Consider the following 21,004-nt stretch of genomic DNA (forward strand, 5'->3'; position numbering starts at 1 on the left):
ACGTATTTTGGTATATAATACAAGAATGTGGGGTGTAACAGGTAATGGTGCGCTAGGTTCTCAATATTGTCGTGGGTTGTCAATTGCAGCAGCAACAACAACAGAGCCCCCCCCAGAGCCTCTCAAGGTAAACTAATACAGAGTATTGTGTTGTTCATCTGCACATAGACCCTAAATTAATTAACTAGATTATAATCAATGAAGACACAAAATCATTATATATGGAAAGCAAATGTCTGTTTCCAAGATGTGGTTTATTGGTGAGGTCTAACAGTTCTATCAGCCGACACATGTTTCGACCATCAGCCGACACGTATTTCGACCAATCGGTCATCCTCAAGGCTGTAGTTAAAATCACAGTACCAAATTGGGTAAATAATGACTGTGTCATATGTACAGATTAGCATTGAGTATCACCAACAAGACATGAGTATTGATAATATAAATGTAACATAGGTTATTACATACCCTAAGGTCAATCAGTGACAGGTAGAATGTGGAGATACACAGGGTAATAATATATATACACATAAATAAATATCAAGTATTGGGAGTTGTGTAAATCAACCCCAAAAAACATCTCCATTCTATTTTACTTGTACATTTTAATGCCCAACTTCAGATGATGAGTCGCGTAAGCAGCTCTACAAAGGGAGGAAAGCTCAACCAACCCAGCACCCTTCCCGAGAAGCACAGAAAAGCAGCACCTACAGCAATCAGGTGCGGCGGCTCCAGTTAAGAGTGGGAGAAGCGATGAAGAGATGGAAGAACCCAGAGTGGAGAGAGCCTGGAAAAGGTCCAGATTGTAGAGAAGTTGATAGAACCCAGAGTGGAGAGAGGTTGAAATAGCCCAAGAGTGGAGAGAGGGTGAAAGAACCCCAGAGGGTGAATAAGAAGAAAAAAAGCCCCAGAGTGGGGAGAGAAAGATGAAACCCCAGGGAAAGAGTGAGAAAGGGAAACACCCTAGAGATGGGAGAGTTGGAAAAAAAAACAGAGTGGGGATAGCAAAGTGAGAAAACCCCAGAGTCAGTCCCTGGAGTGGGGACTAAGAACGAGTGGGAAGAGACTGAAAGTATCCAACACTGGGAAGTAAGAAAGAGGGGGAAAGACTGAAAGAAAGCCAGATTGGGACAAGAGACCAAAAGGTTCAGCTGGAAGAACAGTATAACATTTCAGCCGCCAAGAACTGTGTGACTTGAACTATAAACATAGGCTGGAACCTAAAAAAAAGAAGGACAGCATAGGTGTCAGGTGCCTGCAGCCATCCCATTCTGTGGGTAGTTTCCCCAAAGTCTTTGCTCTGTTGTCTTTTGTATTTTCTGTTAATGGATAGAGACAGTGATTAGATTAGAGTAGGATTCCAGACAGACACATTTATTTAATTTGAGATTGAACTCCTGTCGAGCACCTTTTTGGATTAACTGTTGTTATGGAATAGAGCTTGAAAAGTAGGATTAGGATAAGAGTAGGGTAGACTTTGAGAGAAAAATAAAACTCGTAAACATACCCTGCTGTCCGAGTCCTGCTTCTGACCTATCGCAGCTAGCTCTGCCATTCTTCATAACTTAACGTGTCAGGCCGAAATCCAGCAAACTCTCTGCCCTCTGACAGGCTTACATTTAAGCAGAAGTTCTCACAGAAATGTTATGATTGAAAAATGTTGCCCATAATATAATAAAAAAAAGATATATTAGCATATTTAAAAGAAAAAGTTCCAATGGAAAATCATTTTTAAAAGTCCTGCTTGCCAATGACTTGGAGGCAGCCATTTCCTAAGCATGTGTTCGTGTTAATGATGTGCTCTCGCGGCAACAATACATTTTGCTGGACAAGGACATTTTGCAGAGTTTTATATCATAGACCCCATATAAGACTGTATTGGCCAATGTGACTGAATTTTGTGTGACCGTATGGCCCATTTGACCGAATTTAGGCTGTTCGAAATGATCGTACAACCAAACATTTGGTCAAATAGGCATACGGTTCCATTATGGCAAACAAGGGGAACAGGGTCGCAGGGGTGTCCCCTGATCCCCTTTCTTGCTATAATGGGAACGGGGATTGTGGTGGTGTCCACTGCTTCCAGGACATTGGAAGTGGGGGAGTTTGAAAAAAATCAAAAAAACCCACACAAGAAACAGAGTAAGAGACCCTACAGCGTCTGTTCCGACCTGTGTTGCAGGGACGGAACTGACCCTACAGGGTCAGATGTGAAGTGGATTGTGAAAGGTAAGTGGGGGGAAGGCGTTGGGGATGTATTGGGTGGAGCTGGGCGGGGGAAGGAGGTCGGGATTTATTGGGGGAGGGAGTGAAGGCATGGGGGATGGATTGGTATGATTTTGCCCACGACAAAATTGGGTTCGCAACGAAATTGACTACGGTCAAATCCGCTGCAAACAATTATGCCATGGTCAAATCATAGCAGTCCTATAAGACTGGACCCATGAGGGTGAGAGAGGCCTTTGAAAGAGCCTGCATGTGTCTGCCCATGAGCAGGCCTGGCAAAAACCCTAAGCAAGTGGGAAGAAATACTTGCAGGCAGGAGTGTCTCCAAAGGTATCACCATTAGTTCATGAGGATGACTGTGAGAATATCTATTTGCTGGGAGGCATTTTTCAAAAAGGAATTGTCATTCGCACTCGGACAGAGCTATGAATGTTTGCATGGTAAAGGTCAGGTAACCCACTAACTAATATAAGCTCAAACTCTGCATACTTATCTCACTCAAAAAACTCACACAACCATCTCTCGCACAACAAGCCGCACGCACTTCACAACACTGCAACAACACACAAGCAGGAACAACAGCACACGCGGACTGACTCCGATCCGATACCCGCACCAAAGCTCAGCACCCGGTGTATACCGAGTTGATGCTGCCAACAGAACACCACTCCTCTCACTATCCTACTCCCTTCTTCACCTTACTAACCCATCCCACCTTTATCGTTTACAGATCTGCCTGAGGGTCTGGGGACCAATTCCGTTGGTGACGGTGCGCGGGTCAAACACCTTTAACATTTAACATTTAACATTTAACATTAATCCCAAAGGGCAAACTGCGGCTAGAGGCAGGGATGTCAATTAGGTGTTGCCAGGGGTCGCAACTGCGACCCCGGAGGTCTCCCTTGCTACCCCTGTAGTCTCCCTTGCTACCCCTAAAACGAAAAGGAAAAAGAAAAAATGTTTTTTTTTTTTAAATTGGGGCTCATGGGCTGTGGCCAGCAGCAAGTGGCTCCTTGTTTTTGGAGTGGCTGGTTTTCTGAAAGCTATAGCTGGTAAGATTGCTCAGTGGGTTGAGCGCTGGCTGCTGCAATGTGTGTGAGATCTGCAGGTTGCAGGTTCGGCTCCCGGTAAGGTCAACTCAGCCTTTGACCTTGCTGAGGTTGATAAATTAACACAGGTTGTGTGATATTGTATGAATATTGGTTCTATATGAAGCACTTAAGTGTAAGTGCTATATAATAACATATCATATCGTTTGGCCTTGAACGTCTGCTTGCATTCAGAGTAATTTGGTAATATGGGCCTACAAGCACTACTATTAATGATACATATAGTGATCCATTCTTGTATGAAATTTATATCACTTTACAGGGATATCGTAAACATTTTTTTCGTAGTGTACTTAGAAACAATGTGATGTGATTTCACTTCACGTTTTGTCAAGGGGTGAAAGGTCGTGTTCCATCACTTCCTGTAATGTCACTTTGGGGTGCAGTGAAATCACATCACTTCCTGTGATGTGATCAGAGGTCAAGCGACGTGTGATGTCACTTCTGCTACCCCTGGCAATTTGGTGAAATGACGTCCCCGGCTAGAGGGTGAGACTATCTATACCAAAGCCCTTCCCTAAGCAAGGGGGTAGAAATACATGCTGGTAAGAGTATTGAGAAGTGAGCTGAGCACTCTATCCCTGGGGATGTGCAGTCAAATAGTGTCGTGGGCGCTATATTTCTCTGAGACTTTAAGTTGGAGCCATGAAGCAAACTGGGCACTATATCCTGGAAATTGTGTATTAAAAAAGGGGGTCCAGCAAGGACACTTGCATCATTTTGTGTTAATCAATACTGACACCCTTCATAACAGATTTTCAGGAGGTGGTTGTTGTAGTCATGGAATCATGAGGGCGACTCCATATGCTGCCCATTGAGTGATCCATCCTGACACATTAAATATAAATGCAGTCCTTGTGATTTCATTAGAAGTGTAAGGTGCATTGGAGATTCCCACTCCCCTCCTGTTGCTTGTGAATGAAGGTGTTGAACACATTTCTGACATGTGTTTTCTGTTGAACATACGTTTTAGAGGATCAAAAGTGAGCAGAAGAAGGCAAGAGACAGAATCACTTATGTGGAGCAAGGAACTCAATGGTGCTGATTGGGAGGTAAGATTGTGTGGACGCCACAGAAACATAGTTTCAACAAGACAGCATCTGTACATCCACCAACAACTTCATAAAAACTGGGTCTGCATTTCCCTCGATACTCTATACCCCCTCTTCTGTAAGCCTCAGAATAACCTCTGCACATGTCTGTTGAAGTGCAACCTTAATGTGAGCAGCATGTAGCAGGGAGTCAGGTATACACTCCTATGTCCTTCTTATTGGTAGTCATTTGCAAGTTCCTTTTAACATTTCTCTGACGGCCATCTTGGTTGGTAGTTTTTTCAGGAGAATTGGTGCGCTGGAATGGTTGAAGCTGATTTAAGGACATTAGCACCCTAGATTGTTGGTTGGGTGCTAATAGCATTAATGGCAGGAGCGGAGGCCAATAATGCTTGGGGTAATCACTTTGGACTGGTGGTCCGATACCAGTCATATTAGCATAATGTTCTATCCCTCTAATTCCATCTTTATTAATGTACCCTATCACTGTCGCCCTGTGTTGTACAGAACTCAGTTGCTTCAAAGATGGGTTTGTGCTGTATAAATCCCAGCACATTCGTTCATAAAATACACACATCTAAGTGGCGTCAAATACGCCATAAAATCCAGCTGTCCTGTTTGAGCGCATACGCAGTGTGGTAAGATTCACATTTACACAGTTTGACTTATTATCTAACAGAAGTAAGCATGCTGGGACGTGTAGGCCAATATTTATATCTTAAAAATGAAAATACATGTTCAAGCATTACAATTGTAGACAAACAATTAGGAATAGACATAGGGCCAGGTTAAAGAATTCACTATATTGGCTTAGTTAGATTGGTCTGTCTAACTTTTACCCCAAATTCTAAATGTAGGTAAATAGGGTTATTGTCTTTAAGTGGGACACATGTAGCTGTCAGATAGTAGACCTTCAGGGTGTTTTCTAAATCACTCAGCCACTGTTACCCACTTTCTGACCTCTGACCAACCAAAGTCCTGCAACATTTCTGAAACACTTGTAATTCAACTATTGCAACTATTGACTTGAATTAGTTGAACTGCAGAGAGTATGTCTTAAACAATGCTAACTTTCTGAAACCCCCACAAATGTTTTTCAATGTATGACCTGCAATGCTCAAGGGAAATGAGCATATCCCACCATGCCGCTGGGGTGAATTTATCCTCGTCTGCATCCAATGCAGAGGGGGCACCCGATGGAATCGTTCCTCATCTAGAAACATGCCGTGACAAAGTTACTTGTTGAACTAAATGCTGTGGGGAAACAATGAAGTCTGAACAATTAATCGTCTTGATGTATACAGGATGATATACAGGATGATTTAATTCAAGGAACCAACAAAGTGTACCCACTGCTTATAACTACGCGGCTCTTATCAAGCCTATCAAGTACCAACATGTACCCTCTATGATTACGAATAAAGAACATTACGGAGCTGAAGGTGTGTGCCAGAATGTTTTTATTTCACTATTGTGAGATGTTTTAAATGATGAGTGATTTTTCGAAGTAGTAACTGAGAAAATTGAAACACGGCGCACATCATTATGGATGTCAAATATAAATGAACATTGCAGCGCTGTCACCAGGGGTGTTGTAAGGTCTGGAAAAGATCAGGGGCAACCTAATGTCATGATTGGCTTGACTCAGGGCTAGCCATAGCCTTTTGGTTGTAGCCCCTGAGGTTTTATCCGGGGCCAAAAGACCCGGGGCTATAGCCCCTTCAGCCGCCCCCCGCCCTTAGCAACGCCTTTGGCTATCACCACAATGTACACAGACTCTGCGCTGTGCCAGAGTATGGAAGCTAAATCTTAGTACTCTGCCGAGTAATGGTAATATGCCAATGCATTAAAAGACCTACACTGTGTGCATATGTCATCAAACGAGCTATTCAATAATTCATAATCAATCCCTTTCTAAAACTGTAGCAGGTACGTGCTGTTTAAAATGCTGCACTACTGATGTTTATTTTTTGTATGACTCTCAAAGCTGATGAGAAATTTCATCAGCACTTTAAGTGAACTGACTTGAATGAGCAATTCAGCTGACGCGGCGGGAATATAAGAATGGTGATATTAATACGTGCATGGTCACCACCATAAACACCGCAAACACTTGCGTACGAGCGCGATAGAAATTAAATATCAATATCAATATCAATAATCCATTGATCCAGTGATTGCCTTTCTTAGGCACACACCTACAGCTGACAGCCAGTCAGTAATATGAAAAGCTTGGGTTATTGCATCTTACCATTAGTTTCCATGACAATGAGCCCAACGATAAGCAGCAAGTAGAGAACTTTCATGTTGAAGAGAGATATCCGGCGGGGCTGCAGAACACTTCACAAAGGCTGCGGTTGTGCCGGATCTCATACAGTCAGATGTGTGAGAAGAAGTTTAGCATGGCAGTTGCCTCGAAATTTATGCAGTTCTTGTACCTGAGGTCAGCCCTCTCACGTGGGCATATTAGAGCCAGCCTTCCACTGTTGATCAGATCAACCTAGGATAATCTTAGACAATTTGCTCAATGGAGACAGAAAGCACTTCCCCTTTCAGTTCTGGCCAGCAGGGCTGCATGTTCTGTTCGGTGTGTTTACTTCACAGTCATTATTCTGACTGCTTTAAATGTCTCTCAGTTAGCATTAGATCACATAAATCGTGAAGAGGCAATAAAAAATATCGTCTTCTAACAGGCTCGCTGGTAGGGAGTCAAACATTTGTAAGCGACTTATGGAGTGTAATTAATTGCCTGATCTCCCAACAAATTGGTCACAGTATAGCCCGTGCGCTCCTGGAAGATATGGAGTGCAATTAATTGCCTGATCGCTTACAAAATTGGTTACAAAAATTGGTTACAAAATTGGTTACAAAATTGGTTACAAAAAAAGCGACTTATGGAGTGTAATTAATTGCCTGATCTCCCAACAAATTGGTCACAGTCTAGTGTATGCATTCCTGGAAGATATGGCGTGCAATTAATTGCTTGATATGATACGATATGGCATTTATAACACGCATATACGCAGGTATTTCAAGGCGCGACGAGGCAAGCAAGGGGGTACAGAGGGAAGACAGAGACAATGATCTTACTAGGCCAGGTGTCACTCATATCACACAAGTGCAGGAGAAGGGAGAATGGGAAAAGTGTGGGGGGAGGGAGGAGGGGACAGTGCAGAACATGGGATTGGCAGTAAAAATAAATAGAATAAATAAAAGCAATAAGTAAAAGTGTGGTCAGCTGGAGGGCAGTTCAGACATCATGTGTCAAATGCTGGTAGGGAGCTGTGGGGATGCAGAAAACAGTCCCCAAGTGCAGGGGGTTGCCAGGGAGACTGTGCAGGTGTGCAACTGGCAGGGGAGGGGACCTGGGCCCGAGATCAGAGGGAGGCCAGGTGACCAGTGCAGTTTCAGTTTAAGCTAAGAGTTCAGGAGAGGAGGAGAGAAAACAGAAGCAAAGAGGAAGGTTTTGAGGTGATTCCGGAACCTGAGATGGTTGTCCTCAAGTTTCAGGGAGGCAGGGAGGCTGCTCTAGAGGGACGCCACAGCCGAAGAAAGAGATCTAGCACCAACTCATTGCTTGGAGAAGCGACTGACCCTCATGGAGTTGGAGACGGATGAGTGAAGAGCTCGAGAAGGAAGATATTTAGGAAGAGAGAGTTGAAGGTATTGGGGCCCCATGCCCCAGAAGGCCTTGTGGACAATACAGAGGGTTTTGAACTTAATCCTCACAGCCACTGGGAGCTAGTGTAGAGATTTCAGTTCTGGAGAGGTGCGATCCCTGGGCTTAAGGCCAAGGACAAGCCTCACAATCCTGTTCTGGATGAGTGCAGAGGGCAGAGAGTAGAGGCAGGCAGATTTAGAAAGAGACTGTTACAGTAGTCCAGCCTAGAGAGAACCAGAGCTCTGGAGACAGTGAGCATCTGGGGGAAGGAGCGGAAAGGAAGAATTCCCTCTGAGGAGGTGCAGCGGGTAGTGTGACTTCTTAGAAATGTCAGAGATGTGAGGAGAGAATGAGAGTGTGTAGTTGAAGATGACCTTGAGGCTTTTAGCCTCGCAGGTGGGAGCAGGAAGGGAACCAAGAGAGGCGGGCCAGAGAGTGGCAGGAAAGGAGAAAGCGTGTGTGCTGATGAGGAGAATCTCAGTCTTACTGGCATTATGGCAGAGATCATTGGCGGCACACCACTCCTGGATAGTAGACAGATAGTCAGAGATGAGAGAGGCAGAAGAGGTGGCTGAAGGTAGCCTGAAAATGAGCTGAGTGTCATCTGCATAGCACTGAAAGTTGGGGAAGAGAGCAGCAATGAGGTGGGTAAGAAGTGCCAGGTATTGGTTGAACAGCAAGGGAGGGAGGTTGGACCCCTGGGGAACACCACAGGTGGCGAAAGAGATAGAGGAGAGGAAGGACCCAAGTTGGACCTGGGAGGGTCGATCAGAGAGGAAAGAAGTCAGCCAAGCCAGGGCCTGACCGGTGATACCCAGGTCATCACGGAGACGGTTGAGCAGGATGGCATGGTTGACTGTGTCAGAGGGGGAAGAGAGATCAAGTAAGATGAGGACAGAGGGGGTTTTGGAATCAAGGTTGGAGAGCAGGTCTTCACGGATGTTCAGGAGAGCAGTTTCCATGCTTCTGGCAGCTCTGAAGCCAGACTGATGGTCATGAAGACAACCAACAGATTCAGTGTGGAGATTAAGCTGGGAGATGGGCAGCTTTTCCAGGAGTTTTCCCAGGAAAGGAGTGATGTATATTGGGCGATAGTTAGCTGGGCAGGACGGGTCGGCAGAGGGTTTCTTAAGAAGAGGGTGCACAAGGCAGTTCTTCAGGGGGGAAGGGAAGACTCCAGTGGCGAAGGAGTGGTTGCAGAAGTCTGCCAGAGAAGGAGCCAGGGAGTCAATGTGGTCTTTGATGGTTTTGGAGGAACAGGGATGAATCTGTTTTGATGAGACTTTCATAGATCAGACTTGTCTAGGAACCTCGTCAGGGGAGAACAGGGGAAAGGCAGAGAAGGAGGGAAGAGGGGTGGCCGAAGAAGGACCAGAGGAAGAGCAGGGAATATAGGGAGGAGGGGGAGAGGAAGAGAGAGGGGACAGGATGTCCTGAGTTTTAGATTTGAAATGTGAAGCCAGAGCCGTGCAGAGGGCCTGGGAGGGGACAAGAGCAGTAGAGACTGCAGCAGGAATGGCCAGTTCCTATCACATTTCAAAGAGTTTGGCCGAGTCGTTAGATATCGCAGAGGCGCTGGCTTGGATGCGAGCTCTCTTCTTGGTGTGGGCAGAGAGCCGGTATTCCCTTTGGAGCAGGTGGCAGGCCAGTTTGTCGGAAGATGTACAGCAAGCATGCGATTTCCTCTCAGCCACTTTGCACTTGCGTTTGAGGGTGACGTGGTCTGAGTCGTACCAGGAGTTGTACTTGGCTTTGGGCTTTAAGCGGATCCTCATGACAGGGCAAGAAAATCGAGAGTATCAGATATAGCAGAGTAGACCATGGAAAGGGCTGTGTCAGGGTGTGAGTTAGCCAAAGGGGGGGGGGGGGTGAAAAAGTGGCAGCGAAAGCCTCAACTGACTTACGGTTCATGGATCAGATAACCGAGAAGGTGGGTGGCAGTGCTGGAGTTGGCTGGGCCTGAGGGGTAGAGAGGGTGAGCTGGGACGAAAGGAGAAAGTGATCGCTCCAGGAGAGAGGGACGGTGAGAGGGATAGAAAGGGGAATGTCTGAAGAGATCAGAACATCCAGAGTGTGCCCTGCAGAGTGAGTTGGGCCAGAGGGGAGAATAGAAAGAGAGAGAGGTCGCAAAGAGTCCAGAGGGAAGACAGGAAGCATCCAGGTGCATGTTAAAGTCTCCAAGAAGGAGGAATTGAGTGGTCGAGACCAGGAGGGAAGAGGAGAGGTCTTCCCACTCAGAGAAGAAGGAGGAGATCTGACCGGGTGGCCGATAGATGGTAGCCACAGTAAGGGAATGGCCAGGAGAGACAGAGCCTCCAGATGAGGCATTCGAAAGAGGAGTAGGCCTGCGTAGGAATGACAGAGGCAGGGATCCACTCTGGGAAGATCAGGGCTACACCCCCTCTGGATTGGTTGGACCTGGGCAGGGAGAGGATCTTGTAGCCATCAGGGAGGAGAGTGTCAAAGCTACTGACAGAACTGGCCGGGACCTGGGCAGGGAGAGGATCTTGTAGCCATCAGGGAGGAGAGTGTCAAAGCTACTGACAGAACTGGCCGGTGAACCATGTCTTGGTGAGACCAAGGACATCAAGGTCAAGTTCTTCCAGGATACGGTAGATGTCAGAGGAGTGTTTGACAGCAGAGCGAGCGGTCAGAGTGGCAATAATGAGAAGGTTGCCATCCTTGAAAGACTTCCGGGGAGGGGTATAAATCAGAGGAGAGGGCAATGTAGCCAAGGAGGAGACAGTAAGGGGAGGCACGGAAGCTGTGGCGGGAAGAGAGGGGACAGCAGGAGAGCAAAGGAAATTGATGAGGCACAGGAAGCATCTATCAAAGAGGAGAAGGTTGGCCTGAGGGCCTTGGACCAAGACGGTACCATTCAGGTAAACATTAATGATGACCTTAGAGGAGTGGAAGGGGCCAGGAAGGCCTCCCACCGGTTGACACCATTAATGGGAGAAGAAGAGAAAGGAGAAACCACAGAGACCATATGAAGAGTCCTTAGGTCTGGCGAGGGAATGACAAAGAAATGTCGTGAGGGTTTGCCTGGAGGAGGCACTGGTATAGGTGTCAGCGATAGGGAGGCCTGGGTTGGTGACCAGGATGTCCTTTTTAAACTTCTTCCTACCAGAGTTAGTGAGTAGAGCCGCATAGTCGATAGAGAAGTGGTTAGAAAAGTTAGGAGAAACAGAGAGCACCATAGCGTAGGTGGTGGAGAGGAGAGAAGAAGAAGGGGGAGGGGTGGGAAGAACACTAGGGTAGGACATAGGGAGGGGCGCAAGCAGACGAGACAGAGAGAGACAAGACAATAGTAGACAATAAGACAAGACGATAGGAGTTCGGCTAATGGCGGAAGGTTCACTAGATGAAAGCTTTGCTAAAAAGACCCAGAATGGCTCTACTTTCATTATATAGTTTTAAATACTTTCACAATGCAATTTTAAAAACTGGAGGAAAACACACCTAAGTCTGAGAGTCCTGAATAATGGGAAAAGGCCTAGGTTCCACAATGCAATTTTAAATACTTTCACAATGCAATTTGAAATACCGGAGGAAAACACACCTAAGTCAGAGAGTATAGTGGGAAAAAGGCCTAGGTTCCACAATGCAAGTTTAAATCTCCTAACAAATTGGTCAGAGTCTTGTCTATGCATTCCTGGAAGATATGTAGTGAAATTAATCGCCTGATCTCCTAACAAATTGGCCAAAGTCTAGTATATGCATTCCTAGAAGATATGGAGTGCAATTAGCTGCTCGATCTCCTAACAAACTGGCCACAGTCTAGTCTATGCATTCCTGGAAGATATGGAGTGCAATTAATTGCCCAATCCCCTAACAAATTGGCCAGTCTATGGAGTGCAATTAATTGACCGATCTCCTAACAAATTGGTCAAAGCCTAGTCTAGGCATTCTTGGAAGGAATCTCCCGGAGTAGACAACTGTGGAGATGCTGAACGGAGAAGTCAGACTCACAGAGCCATCTACAGATGTCCAGTCCAAGGGTCTGTGATAGGAAGACATTAGCCAATTTCCCTCACTTGTACAAGCAAAAGAGATGATTAATATCAAGATATCAAGAAACGTTTTCAAGTATTAGACAAAGCAAGTTTTTCGTTTACCGAGGTTTACGTGTATTCTTAAGGTACAGGCTGTTGTACCTTTTTGGCAGAATATTACCTTTTTGCACAGCTTTGTGAGTCTGTGAGGATTTTTTAAAGGGCTGTCAAATCAAAATGTGTCCTATATTAAATATCAGGCAACCTGTTGAGGTCTGATTTAGTGACTATTGTGTACAGTATCCTTTCAAAATTCAGTGTAAATGAAATGGCAATCCCTATGTTATACGGCCAAGTCCCTCCTCCCCTTAACCTGCACAATAATTTGGGAGGAATACAAGATCGTCTGCATGGATTGGAAGATCCAGCTCAAGGTGCTCTCTAAAAATGCCAAATCGAATCAGGGTGGCCCGAATCCCAGAACATCAAAAATCCATACACGTCAGCTTTCTGTCATCGCATAAATAATTTTAAAAAAGGCACCTTTATCATGAGTTCATTGATGATAATATAATAGTGGTGGGAGTTAGCTTTGCTCTCTAAAATGCTATATGCATAAAATACATTAAAGAAACTACCTTTGTTTGGATCAGAGATGTTTTAACATGCTTCTGTAGCTGTTGCTCCTACTTAAGGGTAGGTGCAAAAACTCAACCTCACCCCTGTGGATTCTCCAAAATATATCAGTAGAATATAAGAGAGAGAAAATGTGGGCCCCTTCAGTTGTTTCTTTCACCATGTTCCTAAGAGGTAACTACCAATACATGGTTTGCTGGCCCACTGCATTTGACCCAACAGAGATAAATTGACTTTTAATTCTAGGTTTGGCTCATAGGTGCTGTTTTAGTGACAATTCTATAAGACACAACTAATGGTTTAGAATACTGGGTAGTAGGACGGTGCTTTTTAAATACCATTTTCGAGAGGGATGCAGTGCTTTGGGCTTATTTTATCATCCTTTGTGTCTCAATTAATTGTCACATTATGTTGATTTATTTTGTCTTTAGCACGACATCAAATATAAGATGGCCACAGGGCAAAGATCTGTGTGAACATTGATTTCTCGAGAAGTCCCATTAAGACACTGAACTAAGATAATGGTGTTGAATACACTGGTTTACAAGCTTAACAAACATATCAACAACTGGTGCTCAACCCGCTGATCTATGATCTACGGACTGAAGCCTGTAAACTATAGGTTTCACACAATTATCAGCAGAATTGGTACAGTAAGTCAAAGCAAGCTCCATGTTTTTCCTCCTGCCTCATCTTCTCTTTCTCTCACTTCTCAGTGACTGCTGCTGCTGGGCCTTGAGGCACCCACTTACCTCATCTTCCCATCTCAATTTACTAGGCCGTAAAGACCGCGCATATGGAAACTAAGGCACAATCACCATATACTAGTGACACGACAGACACAAGGTTCGATTTTCCAAACAAGTCTTTTTATTTCAAAGTATTCTCAGTCGGCCGACTGGGGTCTAACGTCTCGCAACATGTGTACCCAGCCCTCGTGAGACGCAAGAGAGCGAGCAACGCTCAAGCAACAATATATATACACATTACGTAATCTTTGAAGGCAATTCAAACCGCCCATAATGTATCTTTTAGGCTAGGGTTCAGTGATTGACAATCATGACAAATTATGACCCGTTATGACATGTCCCTATTCAGTCTAAATATACTTATTCTAACAACAGTAGCAGAGACAGCTTTTTGTTATGGAGAACATAAAGCTCTTAGTTCAGCAAGGATATCATGTTCGTAGGAGAGAAACATTCCGTTGTACGTTATCTAGGTGTCTCTATTCATGAACCAAGGGTCAGACAGTTCTGAGGCAGAAAATACCAGTCTCCGCGAAGGAGTACCGCTAAAAGAATATAATTCATGCTTTAACTGCCTCTTGCTACAGCGTTTGTAAGACAGGCCGGCACCTGGGCCGCTGATTAGATACATCTTCTGCTCGCCTCCAAGGACTTTGTGAGGGAGGAAAACAATGTATTTCGGTATCGTCTAGCATTCCTGTGTGGTTTGATCTTCCAACATGCAGGCCGTGGCCTCGCACCGTGCATGAGTTTGAAACATAAAATACATTTTGCAAAGCATTTTTTATACAGAAAGGAAAAAAGCAAATGGCGGATATTTCACAAAATGGACGTCCTTCGGTTACATTGAGGATTCTGTGTTTGCGGTGTTTGTCATATGATGCGATTGGTTTCTGGCCAACATAATATACATACTATACATACTATAGGGTTGTTTCTGGTCTAACAAACGCTCCTTTTGGCCATAAGCCAAGAACATCATCTATACATAACATCTTCATCTGACCATGTGTCTAATTCTGAACCACCCATACTACTGTAATCATCATCTGAAATATTGATTGCCATGAACTCTTTGATTGTTTCATTTTCGTATTGTGCACCTTCACCCAATATGCGAGGGGTTTCATTTTAATTGCATGTACACATTCATTTGCAACTTGAGAGCAGAGGATTGGCAGGCATTGTATGCAACAACCGCAGAACATGGCGATTCCAAGTATCGTGATCAAAATTGCAATTAGTTTCCATCCCCATGATCACAGCAGTTTCCAAAACCATAAACTTATATTCAGATTCCAGCCACCTGTGGGGACATGAATATCAGAACTTAGGACATGCAATTTCTTGATTGCTTCAAATATTGTGGAGGACGAGTCACTTATGAATACGCAGCACGCTGACCCCACAATTTTGCACATACCTCCACGATCAGCCAAAATGATGTCAAGCACCATTCTATTTTGAAGTGTCATTCATCTGACTGCTTTCTCTTCCAGTGTCATATTATAGAGTATATCTGTAGTTTCATTTATTATTTTCTCTAACACCCTAGACAGTTTCCTTATATTCCATGAAGTTATTGCTTGTCCCCAAAATGGTATGAACGAATTTGCTATCCCGCTTGCAATCAGACCTGCTGCATCATCTCGCTGTGGCCTAGATCTGGATAGTTTTGATATTTCTGAAGTTTTGGAGAGAAATACACCAGGAAAAGTATACCCAAATAACACGTCCCACCCCAATTCCTCGATGACCATGGATAGGCCTGGTCTCCACATATAAAATAAACAGAACCTCCTATATGTAATGGTTCCCCTTCCTTTTTTAGTACTGCAGTATTCATGCATCTAGTAAATGTTCCCACGGGATAGGAGCCCTTTTTTCGTAAGCAAAACGGGACAGAACGTGCACTGTAATTAATAGTATAGGAGCAAGGCACAGCATCCTTATTCCCTACTGGAGCCATTTTAAAAGTGATTACCGACTTGTGAGGCCCAAAAAGTGTATCTACTTGTTTCATTGTTACCGTGTTTGTTTTACTTGTGCCTCTAAATAAGGAACAACCCACCGGTTCCAATACTACTCTTTCAAACTCATATATGTTTGTTCCATCCAACTGACCAGTATCACTGTTGTTCCTTTTTCCGTAAAATAGCGCTCTTAATGATGCATAACATGCAGTATTAAGCGGTAAAGGCTGTACATACCAACCCATTCCATTTCCACCGTGCTGGGGTAAATGAGAGCAGACCCATAATTGCACAAAATTACTGTTTGGCCGGGGAGCCGGTAGGCGAACCCACCCCCCACCGAAGGGCCCCCAACTAAGGGCACTGACTACTCTGTCTGGCCATGTCTTGGCCTGAGGGGCTCCCTTCCCGCTCCGGCGTTCCTGACCACCTGTTCCATAATACGGGTCAACTGTAACCGCCGAAATAGTAAGCTGCATCACACATATCCCCCTGACCTGCCTAATTACTGCACAGCCTCATGACGCTAACCATCTACTGCGCTCCTCAACCTCTTCCACTCTAGATACCCCTTTGCGTTTTGACCCCACCTCCTTTGTCACCCCATCCTATTCTAATCTGACAGCTTTGTCTCTCTGTGCCCGGCATACCCCTGCTTCGCTCAACATCTTCAGGTATTGCCTACCGCATTCATAAAAGTTACATTTGCTGGATCACCAATAATTTCTGGACTTCCACCACCAACCCCTCGTTGTGACTTACAATCCTGTGGCATAACACGTCCTCTCATTCTTGGCCGCTTCCCTCTGGCTGTTGTAATAACACCGGCGGCACTCTTTTACTGCCCGTTGCTTGCCTTTTTCACTGGCAGTAAATTTTGGCATGTTATGATTCCACTGCTATCAACTCTGTCTGTCCTCTCTAACTCCTGCTGATTTACATTCCAGCTGTCCCAAAATCTGCTTTTTTGACCACTTTGTATGCATATTGTGAATCCAGATGCATCCAGACTATCGGTTTTTCCCCACTGTGGGTGCAATTCGAATCTAGATGCTTAACAAATAGTAGCTTGTTGACCACTTTGTATCCATATTGAATATAGATGTTTTAAATTGAATGATGTTGATGAGGCTCTTTAGTGATCCACCTCAAGTTAGTTGTCTTTCACAATGTTCCTTGGAATCACAATTCCTTATTTAAATCACTGGTTCCATTCTTTATGTTGATTTCTGCCAGTTCTTAAACCTAACAGTGTCAAGTAAACTAATATGATAGGCCTCGCTATCTATCTTGATTTCATATCTGTGTACTCGTAAAACACCACCATGCAATTCTTAGGCCCGCCATGCGTATTGATAGAGATATAGTTAGGGAATAATCGTGATCAATTCTCCTATTTTTCATTAGCGATCATAAATCGAGTGAATGTCACATCAGATTTTATGGAAATCTCTAATGTGGTATTCCAACATAAATAGTTGAAGCTCAAACTTAGCGCTTCTTTTAGAGTCGACATAGGTTTCGGCCTTCAATGTCCATAGTGCTGTTGGTGTGATGTTTGTTGAGGCTATCTTCAGAACAAATTGCTTTTAATTGAGAAATCAATTCTAACCCCAATGATCATGTGGTGAATCCCGATCTGTTGCTCAAAACTATTTAGGGACTTAAGCTTGAAATTTGTCCGACTTGTTTCTTGAAGTCTGTCTCATCACGGGCCATTTGGCTACCTGTGATTTACATACACGGTGTACTGTTTTTCAGATTTCTTTGTGATCACTGTTCCGCAGCGTTTTTTTCTCTCTGATCCAGCCTTCCCAATTGGGCCTTGGTGTCCAAACAATTATTTCGTCTCACACCCAATCTTTTGAATTAAGGCTGGATACCGTATTTGCTCCTTGGCGGCATTTCAGTCAGACGGTTTGGAACAGTTGCCTGAACAATAGGCTTGTCTAATAGGGTCTAAGGGACCTTTTGTGTCAGAACCTGAAGGACCACAGGTGTAGCAACATCTTTGTGGGTGGACATTACAGTGATTACACTGGAGACGAAAGAGAGAGCAGCATATTAATTGCCTCCCTTACTTTGCTACAATCTGGAACTCTCTGTACTAAAAAAAGTATGGGGACTCTTCATTTAATAGCAACAGCGCTCTGTTGATCCCTAAAGGGACTCGGACGAAAATCGAGGGATGTGGCCTCCTCATCATTATTCAGTGCTAAAGGTTTAGAAGTCCTGCCCATGCATGTGCATTATCCCCAGTCATCTGATTACAAATCTTGCTATTTATAAATACACCTGCAAGGAAGCAATGAGACACGCTCTTAGCAAGCTGAACCAACTCTAAATACTTCCTAAAAACCAAAGGTGACCCTTGGATTGTAATGTAGTTGAGCAACATTTGGATATGTGCATTCTTTTATTGCTTTAAACGGCCATCTCATCGACACATCTCTCCACTATTATGTCCCAAAATATCTCTGATGCACGGTACACCCTGCAACATACTGTTTATCATACACCACAAGCTGTCTTTCAGAGGGCTGAAATACCTGTACCTACATGCACTGTCCATACCCCACACGTATGCACCGTTCTTAAACATATAAGCATAAAAGCGTGCCTTAGCAGAAGCATTGGTAAACCAAAGGTTAGAAAACTCACCTCGGAGTACCCAATCAGCAGCCTCACAAAGACACTCTTTGAAAGTAGATGGTACGGCTATTTGTGGTGTCACAAAAGGTCTCAATAATCCACAGAAAATGGAGGATGTTTTCACCGGGATTTATTATGAAGGAAATCAGGCTTCTTGTGAGGCTGTTGTGGGTGTAGTCTATGCGGTAACCTGGTTTCTACTCCACCTACCCGTGGGCTCCCTCCACCCTAGACCAGGTGTCCATGTTCCCCAACACACCTTATCTAAAGCACATGCCTTGCTCTAATATGGTCTAAGGGAGGGCCTAAAGGCCTTGCTCTTCTATAGCTCTCTCCCTCAGGATTTTTTAAAAGCAGCCTAGTCTTGATTTTCCAAACAAAAAGATTTCTCAACGTCTCCCTCTCACCAGTCTTACTCATGCTCTGTCTGTTTTATCCTTCACAGTGTCTCAGGCACCTTATTCTCATCTGCTCCCCTTCTCTCCCTCATATTCTCTTTACTATCCTCCCCTCCAGTCTTACTAGTCTTCCTCTCTCCTCCGCTCTAGCTCCCTTCCACTTCTCTCTTTCCCTCTCCTACCTCTATTAACTTCACCTACCCTCACTTCTCTGTTGCTTCTCCTCTGCTTCCACCTTCCTCTCTCTCTTTCTTTCTCTCCCTCCCTCCTCACCCTCCAGCCAGCCCCCAGGTCTCCACTATCTCTTTCCTGTTCCACTTCCTCTATCTCTCTTTCCCTTTCCTTTTTCTATCTCCTTCTTTCTCTCCTTCTTCTGCTGCTACTCTGAGCCTCCCTCTTCCGATTACTCCTATCTCCTCTCCATCAGCACCCCCTGGCCTCACTCGCTCTTTCAGATTGCTCCCTTGGTCTCACACACAGCTACCTTCTGCCTCCACTCCCTGCTCTCACATGCCTCTTTTAATATCTCTCTCCCTTTCTTTCTCAATCTCTCACATTCTCACTCTATCCCAGGTACACTCTCTCTCCCTCTCTGCACTACTCTAATTGTTGTATCACCCACATACAACACTTTCCCTTTCACCCCCACAATCTTTGCAACCCTTATAAGGAACTCCTCGTAGCAACAGTATATACAGACACAAGTGATCACAGTTCAAGTGTGTTTATTAAACTGTATGCAGGTTGGGAAAACACCTAATCGAAACCTAAATCTAAAATGGGAGCAAGCATCGACCATCAAATGAAAAATAAGGCAATCCTTGTGGCGTTGTGTTAAATAAAAAGGGCCTATGCTAAAAACCTATCGCTAAACCTTACAACTAACACAAAAAGGGTGTCGGATAGTTCTCAAGAAAAGAAAGAAGTGTTCACAAATAATATGTCAGGATGCAGTGGCTTGGGTCTCCCTTCCTCACGTTTTGAGCACGGGGTAAGGCGGGATCTTGTAGCACAGTAGACTCTCAAGCTTCTCCAGCATGAGACGACAGTTCCACTTGCAGCTATCAGGACAGTCGATGGCCAGGTCTTGCTTCTCTTGAAAGTCTCTTTCTTTTGAGGTCCTATGATATTCAAATAAAAAAACAAAAAGTTTGTTTCATGCTTTCACTGAGGGTGAGGATTTTGGATTTTTCACGTTGGATCCCCCTCTTCCGGGCGCTGACCCTTCTTTACTTTCAGCCTCCCTCCACCGGTTTCACTATGACTTTTCCTTTGTTCACAAATCTTAATGTCTATTTAAACAGTTCCATTGGACATCCGCAGACCGTGTTTACTCTTGTCAACATACTATTTCTTGGGACTTTAGACTCGACCCCTTCCCATCAGCACCCCTCTTCCAGGTTCACTCTTTCCAACTTCACATTCCCATTCGTTTTCAATGTTTGCGGGAATCACTTCCCTTGCTCTCTCACAGTTCTTAGGTCAAAGGCTTTCGACTGTACAGGGATTTTGCTTGACCTTCTGTATGACCATTTTGACCCATCCTGGCAGCTCTTACAGCCTTCTGGTATCTGTAGTTTCATTCATACAGGGATTGACCAGGGTTTCATGGAGCAGCACCCACGTTACAGTTCTTTAAATATTTCTTACTTTGCAACTTTGCAACTTTCATTAACCACAGCCGGGTTCTTATCAACTCTGCCCTTGACTAACCGGCTGTGGAGAACCACTTGGTGCTCATTTTAACTGGAGTCAAGGCCGGCACTATGGAAGTAGGATTCTTTCTCATTCCGAGTTATCAGCGTATATACGCTCTGTGTGCCGTTGATATCTACTGCAGCACACAGGGCGCTCTGTGTGCCGTTGATATCTACTGCAGCACACAGGGCTATTGTCCTTAGCCTTACGATTCTTTCAGTGGGGGATTTGTGGGGTTTTGTCAAAGGTACGGTCGTGTCTCTCCTCATCACCCTCTCGATGTTTGCCACCTTTCTCCTCCTCTTGAACTGCCTGGTCTGGATAGCTGTCTCCTCATGCAGTCTGCCTTGGTCGTACTGTGCTCTCTTGCTCCACCTTTTATCACTGAGGGAAGGGAAAGGGCTGTCAGGTGTGTGTGATTCTGATCAATTGCCTGACTTTGCCTGACCCCATGCATTGGGACATGTCACGTAAACAGCTCTGGTGTCAGTCCGTTATCTGATGTGTCATGCGAAAGTGTTTGTCGGAGAAGGGGATTTGTTGGGGCAGTGGTTTTGAATGTCCTTCATGGTAGGATGGGAAAAAGGTGTTGAAAGAATGGGGATACCGCGTCTCACCCATCGGTGTCCCACTCCCCAACGATCCCTATCCAGGTGATCCTCCCTCACTGCTCCACCCCCAGGAACTGGATCCAATAGCGATGGCCGTGTCCTGGCCACCTGGATGACAGATACCTGGGGGCTAGCTAGGGAAACGCCCTTCTCCCCACCATCTGCTCTTCACTGCGTGGTCTTTTGGTCTGTTTACTCCACCCTTGAACTCACCTGAATATACCCCCTGTTCCCGTTCTGTTCC

At 44.8% G+C, this 21,004-nt stretch overlaps 1 long non-coding RNA gene across 1 annotated transcript in view; it reads right to left on the reverse strand.

The window, feature by feature from the left end:
- The window catches only part of LOC138453157 (uncharacterized), a 253,342-nt gene extending 246,472 nt beyond the window's left edge, over positions 1–6,870 (reverse strand). The window contains exon 1 of the long non-coding RNA XR_011260369.1: positions 6,639–6,870. This is a non-coding gene — a long non-coding RNA (uncharacterized lncRNA). The remainder of the gene's footprint in view (positions 1–6,638) is intronic.
- Between the last annotated feature and the right edge of the window lie 14,134 nt (positions 6,871–21,004).

The sequence above is a fragment of the Ambystoma mexicanum genome, chromosome 4p, assembly GCF_040938575.1.
Source record: "Ambystoma mexicanum isolate Mex_15411 chromosome 4p, UKY_AmexF1_1, whole genome shotgun sequence".
Lineage (NCBI taxonomy): Eukaryota > Metazoa > Chordata > Amphibia > Caudata > Ambystomatidae > Ambystoma > Ambystoma mexicanum.